Genomic DNA, 9,275 nt, shown 5'->3' on the forward strand with positions numbered 1-9,275 from the left:
GAAGGGCATTTTGGTCTTTCCATCGGCTAGGCTCGGTCCGGACTAAGCTTAGGTGCGAGGATTAAAAATCCTAAAGCGCGACGACCGAGATTTTCGAGACCTAATCTAAATTGATCGACATTTTGGGAATCGTCCAAAATTCGTCACTTAAGTCCTTATGACCCAAAATTTGCACCGACTATAATCCAATAATCATCCTTTTTATTGAATTCAGTCTCTATATAGAGGGTCTAATTTCCAAGGCGTCACAGCACGTACGGAGTCATGGAGACTAAAGTCGACATCCTCCTTGGCCAGCACGAAGCCCTCAAGATAAAGCCTAATGAAACGGTGAAGAAAATGTTTGATAGATTCACTGAAATAGAGAATGGCATCACTTATCATGGGCAACCTATGTATGGACCAATGCAAGTAAACAAACTTCTGAGGGCACTCACAAAGGAATGAGATAATGTCAAAACATCTATCCGAAAAACTCAGAGGATATCACATTTATCCATGGATGAACTCATTGGAAAAGGATTCATGAGGAAACTCTTTCAAAAGGTAAGAAATTAATTGTTTTGAAATCTAATGCTGATTCCGATGCTTCAGATTCTGAGGATGAAGACGATGAAAAACTAGCACTCATGGCCAAGAAATTCATAAGAATGGCTAAGAAGGGCAGAAATTACAAAGATAAGAGAGATTTCAAACAACATGATCAAAGAAGATCATCCGGCGGCAGAGATGACAGTAAAGATGTCATTTACTATGAATGCAAAACGAGAGGACACACCAAACCTAACTGTCATCTTTTAAAAAAGAAAGGAAAGGATGAAAAATCCAAGAAAACTCTAAAGGCAGAAACTTGGAGCAATACGGCATGTGAAAGTGATGAGGAATATGCCAATATCTGTTTAATAGCCAACTTAAACTCTAAAGATGAATATGAGGTAACTCATCTAAAAATCATTCCCGAGGTATCTGAATATATAGATGAGCTGTGTTCGGACTACAAAGCTACTCTTAAAAGGCTTTCCGAATTAAAAAGGGAAGTAGCCAGTTTGAAACAAAAGGGTATCTCTCAAAAGGATAAATAAGTTTTCTTGAAAATGAATTTTCTCAAATCAAAGAAAAATCTAATTTGTTTTCTAAAAAAAATGTGGTTTTAAAAATTAGGAACAAATATTTGAAAAAGGGGAATGATTCTTCGAAAAAGGAAAACGATTCTTTGGAAAAGGAAAATGTTTCTTTGAAAGAGGAAATTTCGGATATTAACAAAAAAATTTCCTCTGGTTCAAAAACATTAGAACCCATTCTTTCTATACAAGTTCCTTACTATAATAAATCCGAACTTGGCTTTCAAAAGGAAAGTAATTTGAAAAATAATTTTCCTAAAATTAAAGAAAGGCTTAGAAAAAGACCTTCCAAACATGCATATAAGAACCATTTTCATAAATAGTTTGTAAGATTTGAGGGACAAATTTTTTCTAAATGTTCAACATGTAGTGATACGAAGCACTCCACAAATTGCTATCCTAAAGTCTGGAGACCCACTTGAGATATTTTAAGATTTACAGACTCCTCTAACCCACAAGGATCCAAATAGACTTGGGTATCAAAGAAAACTTGAATTTCTTTGATGCTTATAGGGACCAATGAAAAGAAAAAAAATAAATGGTACCTTGATAGTGGGTGTTCTAAACACATGATTAGAGACTCCAAGATATTCATCAATGTCACTTAGTTTGATGGAGGAAATTTTTCCTTTGGCGGCAACAATAAGAGCACAATTATTGGCAAACGAACCGTGAAGATTGGCAATCTCTTCATTAATGATATCTCATTGGTTAAGGGCTTGAATTTCAATCTCATTAGTATAAGTCAATTATGTGATATTGGATATAAAATATCTTTTGTGGAGGATAAATGCTCGGGTGTAAGCTGGAACAATAAGAGCTCATCCACAAAACATAGACATGGCAACATATATCTTCTGGACACATCTTCTAAGGATGTGAAATGTCCGGTATCCATCAAAGACAACTCGGAACTTTGGTGCAAGAAGGTGGGACATATAAGCCTTAAACAAATCTCAATGCTTTCCTCAAAAAGACTTGTGAGAGGACTTTCGGATGTTAAATTTGAGCAAGCAAAGCTTTGTGAAGCATACACTCTTGGGAAACAAGTAAGAAATTCTTACAAATCATCAAATCAACTTTCTACCGACCATGCTCTGCAGTTCTTACACATGGATGTGTTCAAACCTATACGAATTCAGAGCATTAGAGGTAAAAATTACTGTCCGGTAATAGTAGACGGTTACACTAGATTTACTTGGGTTTTCTTTCTTGCACATAAGAATGATGCATTTACATATTTTGAAAGTTTTTCAAAGAAAGTTCAAAACGAAAACTGTTATTCAATTTCCAGCATCAAAACCGATCATAGGAGAGAATTTGAAAATAAAATCTTTGCAGATTTCTGTAATCAAAATGGTTTTCAACATAACTTTTCTTCTCCTTATACTCCACAACAAAACGGAGTAGTTGGAAGGAAAAATTGTTCCTTACAAGAAAGGCACGAACACTTTCAATAGAGAGCAAATGTAACGGCCTGGGCCCACCACTCGTAAGATATTGTTCGTTTTGGACACACGGTCTTCACGGTATTGTTCCTCCAAGGGCCACCCATACAACCCCCGAAAAACGTGTCTTGCAAGTCAAGAGGGCCCATTGCCATATAAACTAGCATAGGATTCCCCTCCAAAGCGATGTGGGACAAGGGATGTCGCAGCAAAGCTCCTTCTCATTCTTGGGCGTAAACTGTTTCTACCGCATGTCACATCATAAATCGTGTTTTTCTGAGACCATTATTTGAGAAAACGCCTATGAAATTTACAAAGGCAAGAAACCAAACATATCATACTTTCATCTATTTGGGTGTAAATGCTTTATTCTTAAGAACTCAAGTAATTGTCTGGGTAAGTTTGATGAAAGATCAGACGAAGGCGTATTTCTTGGTTATTCCACCTCTAGCAAGGCATACAAAGTCTTCAATAAGAGTTCATGAATAGTTGAAGAATCAATGGGGTTTAAAGATGAAAATAACACTTAGAAGATAGACACTAAAAACACAACGTCATCTGAGAAGAATCCATCATCCGAGCAGATTCTAACATATGAAGAAACGAGATCACATGAATCTATTTAGAACATGAAAGATATTCAAACAATTACATCTCTTGAAGATGAAAATCGGGACAAATCCCCATAAGATGAAAGTGACAAATCCAGAAGGAACTAAAAATACAAATTCAGTCATCATGCATATCGTATCATTGGAGAAATAGAAGAAGGGATTAGAATAAGATCTAAATTGAAGAATGCCATAAACGTATTCATACTTATTTCAGAAGTTGAGCCCAAAGGAATTGAGGAGGCTCTTGCAGAAGAAACCCGAGTAGAAGCAATACAGCGGGAGCTACATCAATTCAAACTCGGTGAAGTTTGGGAATTTGTGCCCAAACCTAAGGATCATCCAATTATTGAAACCAAATGGGTATTCAGAAACAAGATAGATGACAAGGATAAAGTTACAAGAAACAAGGCAAGACTCGTAAAAAAGAGATACTCTCAAGAAGAGGGAATTGGCTATGATGAAACTTATACTCCAGTAGCAAGATTGGAATCTATCAAACTATTACTTGCCTATGCCTGCTACAACAACTTCAAGATATATCAGATGGATATCAAGAGCGCATTATTGAATGGCTACATTAAAGAAGAAGAACATGTGGAACAACCTCCAGGCTTTGAAGATCCAAAGAGCTCGGATCATGTGTACAAACTCAAGAAAGCTCTTTATGGACTCAAACAAGTATCGCGAGCCTAGTATGAAAGGTTGAGTAATTTCCTTATTAAGAAAGGTTTCGAAAAAGGTAAGGAAGATACAACTTTATTCATCAAAAGGGAAGGCAAAGATATCTAGCTTATTCAGATATATGTTGATGACATTATATTTGGTTCTTCTAATGGAAAATTTTGCAAGAATTTCTATTTGATCATGCAAAGCGAATTTGAAATGAGCATGATGGAAGAGCTCACATTCTTTCTTAGACTACAAGTGAATCAAACTGAGCAAGGAACCTTCATACATCAAGAGAAATATGCGAAGGAAATTGTGAAGAAATTTGGTCAGGAAAACCGTAAGAAAACTGAATCACCAATGTCTTCTTCACCCAAGCTAGACAAGGGTGAACAACGCAAACATGTTGATCAGAAGCTATATAGAAGCATGATTGGTTTCTTATTATATCTTACTGCTTTTAGACATAACATTATTTTTAGTGTGTGCATATGCGTTGGATTTCAATCAAATCCTAAGGAATCTCACCTCTCTACAATTAAGAGGATTATAAAATACATTGGAGCCAATCCCAATCCGAGATTGTGGTATTCTAGGACCTCAGACTTTACATTACATAGATATTCGGATGCCGACATTATTAGACAAAAAAAGCACCTTAGGAACATGTCAACTTCTGTGATCGATGCTAGTGTCTTTATTCTCAAAGAAACAAAACACTATGGCTCTATCAACCGTAGAAGCTGAGTATGTAGCATTATGAACTTGTTGTGCCCAAATCTTATGGATGAAGCAACAATTGAGGGACTTTGGTGTTGAAGCATCAAATGTGGAAATTAAGTGCGATAACACCAGTGTAATTAACCTCACGAAAAATCTAATTCTGCACTCTCCAACTAAGCATATTGAAATTAATCATCATTTCATTCGTGATCATTGTTGACACTTGATTTTTTATCATTTTTTATTTTAAAAAATTAATTAAAAATATCAAAATAATTCATAAAATTAAAAAAAAAATCAACTTTGGAAGCCTTAGCCTAGTCTTATGAACCAATTTTGAACAAAAAATATTTTCTGTAATTTTTTATTTTTTTCGGATTTATTTTTATTATAAAGTAGCCAAAAATCAAGAAAAATAGTGTTCGTGGTCAGAAAATTGTGCAAAAATAGTCCATATTTTTATTTTAATTCCCTTTTCATTTTTCCTTTTAAAGTTTGAAAAATTCAATTTGGGACCACATGCCTCTTTATTGAACATAGTCCTAAATGGACCTAAAAATTACTTTTTAAATCATTTCAGCCAAATTTTTTGACTTTTTAGAGTCATGACATGAGAATTTGATACCCTATATCTCATTTCAATCCTCACATTTGGAAAAATTGCGCAATTGGACTAAAAGGAACTAAATGCATAAATATTTTTCAATTTAGTCCCCAATTTCACTCAAAGTGCAATTAATATTTTTCTAGGGGTGCCATGAAAATCTAAGACCACTACCCTATAGTTTTCATCATTTTGCATCCATTGGTAGGGGTGGCTTGCCTCAATTCAACCATTTAAGCTTTGAATTATTGAAAAATTAACTTCGGTTCAAACTTTGGATTGGGGATTTTTGCACTAAATCAAGCTATTTAATCTCAAAATGCTTCTCTTAAATGAAAAAAATGTTGTAAAACCCAGTTCCAGCTTCAATTTCATGAAAAAGGACAGCTTTGGGGCTTAATTTGGCGAAATAAACGAAATCGAGTCGGCCGGGTCGGGCGGATCCGACCCACCGACCCGTTATTGTTCATCTTCTTCCCCAATTAACCCAATTCGCGCCCAGCACTACGCACCCGCACAAATTGACCAAATGGACCGTCGTTTCGGATATACTCGAGGCTTTGTAGAATACACATCTCCGATCCCAACGAGCCTAATTTCACGGTGTTTCATCCCCGAAGTAGGAGTGCCTAACATTGTTTCCGCGGCTACACGCGTACCCAATCTAGACTAGACAATTCTCAACCAAATCCGCTGCCTCTTCGCAACACCCATGCCACGTCCTCCCTTCGACCTCATTCCGTAATCTTCTCGTCACATTTTGGCGTCTTGTGGACGCAACATTCGCATGGATTTAGTACAAAACGGGAGGGGGTAGCCGGCATTCTGGAGATAAAAAGGACGAAAAAAAAAAACGTTGGAGGGAATTTCGTGAGATGGCGTCGGTACGAGAGAGAGAGAGGGCGCACATAGGGGTGGTATACATCGTCTATAAGAAGGAGAGAGGCCAGTGAGGTCTAGGTTCTGCAAATTTTGGCTAATTTGAAAGAGGGAGAGTAGGCCATGGCTGGTGATGGGGACTAGTGAGCAAGGATTTTCAAAGGAGAATACCGACGAGCCGAGAGGCCTCGAACGAGCCTAGCCGACGTTCACCTACACTCCACCTATCCACCGGACCCGTCGCCGCCTCCTATCTTCGTTAAAGCCACCCGAAAATGTAGTGCACATACCCCTTTATGACAAGCCCTATTTTGGTTTTTGTGCATTTTGGCCGATTTGGTTTTGGTCGACTTACGGGGTCGAATGGGGCCAAACCGACCATTCCCATATACCTCTCCATGCTTATAGGTTCCTATTTACGTGTTTACATGCTTTAGTTTTGTTGATAATGCCATAAATTCAAGTTTTTCTTTACGCCCGTCATATGTTCATTCGAATACCCTATTTTGAGCTCCTTTTCAAATACCTTCCCGTGATTCTTTTTGCCTGTTTTTGGGCTTGTTGCATTCTATGTGTGTAGTTCTTCGTAATGATATTTAGTTTTGCTTATATGTGGATGTTGAGATATGAGCTCGAGAACATGGCTTGTCAATTAGCCTTTTACTCTACTTTAGGCTAAAACCAGTCCGACACCTTACTTTGGGGTCATTTTGTCCCTTGTTTTACATGCATTTTGGACCAATTTTGGCTTAAACTCTTCCTCTTGTGTAGCTCTTCACGCTAATACATAATTTGCCCTCTGGTTGTGGTCGAGATGTGAGTTATGTCCCTCTAAAATTGCCTCCATGAACTGTGCTTTCCGGACTTGGAAAAATTTTCTAAGCGTTGAGGTTTTAAGCGGTGCAAGCCCCCGATTCTCGAGATGATTTTATCTCTGGTCTTATGCGCTTTAAAGGTGATTCTTGTTTCATATTGCTCCTGGTTTGCAGCTCTTCGTATTTGTATATTGCTTGCCTGTTAATTGTAATCGAGGAGTGAGTTATGGTCCTCCAAAGTTGCTACCATGAACTGATTATGGATATTGAAAAAATTTCTAAGTATTGGAACAAGGCGAACCCGCCACTTTGAGGCCATTTTTCTTAAAGATTTCTCGAGCTTCTGAGGTCAATCTTTAGTTGATTACACTCTCTGTGTATAGCACTTCGCGTTAATGCCCTGGGTTTGGTTTAATTATCCCTGTGGATCAAGTTATCATCTTTCAAAATTGCCTCAGTAGACTGCAAAGTGAGGCCTAAAATTTTTTTGTCTGAAAGTTGCAAGTTTGCATGTATGTGGCCTTGGTATAGTGTTCTAGGGTGGAATTTTCATGAGCCACCAAGTGCGTTGGAAACCTTGTTTAACCCAATTGCATGTGGTATTAATATATTATGTTAATTGTTTATGTGGTCTGAGATATTTGCTTTAAAACTAGCCTTGGTGAACTGTAAAGTGGGGGGCTTGATTTTTGGCTAGTGTTGGGCTCGTGATAAGCCGTCTTCGTGATGCTATTACGACACGCTCGGTTGGTCATTTCCCGAGCTATCAATTGTTTTGGAAACTAGATCATACCTATTTTCATAGAGTGTGATCGGTGTCCCTTGATTTGATTTGAGCACTAAGATAATTGCCTTTAAAAATACCCCGATGAGCTGCAAGGTTAAGGATTTGTTTATTTTTCTAGGTGTTGGCCATCAAGTGGGTGTATTCGTAACGTTCTTATGAAGTGCTCGGTCATCTTTTTCTCAAGCCGTCAATAATTTTGAAAACCTCTTTCTTTCTAGTTTCCCATGATATGATCGATTTTCATTAATTGTTTTCAAGGGTCGATATATTTTTCCGACAATATGCTTCATTAATTGAGCGACATTCCAAAAAAATGTCAAAAAAATGTTTTCGTTTCTTAAACTGGTGTCGCTTAGGCCGACTTGGAACCTTTACGGTTTGGGTCGAGCACTCTTGAGGCACAGGTTGGGTCAGCCCGATCCTTATAGTTTTCAAAAATATATAACATAATAAAAAATTCGAAAATATTAAAAAAAATTAGAAAATCATTAAAAATCATTAAAAAAATTTCAAAAATTCAAAAAAAAAAAATCCCAAAAAATGGTAAATGGCCACAACTAGCCAAACCTATTTTGGGTGTTCTTGACCCCCGATTTTTCCAAATCGACGATTTTGCCCTTTTTGGCGAATTGTCCCCGATCTTTCGCAAATCAACCCTAATCCTTAATCACACTTTTTTCGAAGCCTTTAGGGCAATACTAGGCATGGCTTGACTTATCTTGATGTGCCTTTTGGATCCTTGGTTGTATACTTACTTTATTAATTGTGATTGATAGGGTTAGTCTTCTTGATTTGCATGATACCTAGATTTAGACTTACCTCACTCGAAAACTTCACCCGCATGAAATCATAGTTAGGATAATCACTCACCGTTAGGTACCAAAAGGGCGTTGATAGAAATATCAGCGTAACTAAGTCCTCGAGCCCAAAATCTCTAATTCCGTAGAACCAAACAATCTCTCCCAATCGTTAGGTGAGGTATCCGGCCAACTGTCCAAAAATGGCCGGTGATGACTCCTTTTTGCATGCACACGTTGCACATGACACCCGATCCCACTAAGGTCAAACCCGATCAATGACGAATCGATGAAATTTCCTTCGAAAATACTCCCGTTTGGATTTGGTATGGACCTAGGAGGACCCACGCCAAGAAATGCCCACCGCATCCAAAAGTGGGAGGACTTGGCAATCCATTAACCCGACATACCAACCTCTACTTCGTACCTCCGAAGGTCGGGTGACGACAATCATGTGCATAAATATGATGTCAATATTCAATTTATTAATTCGAAATGTTAGTTGGCTGATATATTCACAAAGCCACTCGAAAAGAATTCATTTGAATATATTAGACAAGAATTGGGTATCACTACTATACCTGTTTGAGTTATCTTCTAGACAGGTCAATAATGCATCTAAGAAAAAAGCCACATCGGAGGAGCTACAACACTTAAGAGAAAACATTGGATTAAACCATCATTTGAGGAGGTCATGCTCTAAACAACTACAACGGGTTTGATCATTCAAATTTTCGACGCGTAAGTAGTCACTTTTGTTAACAACAAGGTACGCACGATCTCAATCTTTTTAAATCATGCAAAATATTATGATTGATGTG

The sequence above is a fragment of the Rhodamnia argentea genome, chromosome 3 (genome assembly GCF_020921035.1).
Source record: "Rhodamnia argentea isolate NSW1041297 chromosome 3, ASM2092103v1, whole genome shotgun sequence".
NCBI lineage: Eukaryota > Viridiplantae > Streptophyta > Magnoliopsida > Myrtales > Myrtaceae > Rhodamnia > Rhodamnia argentea.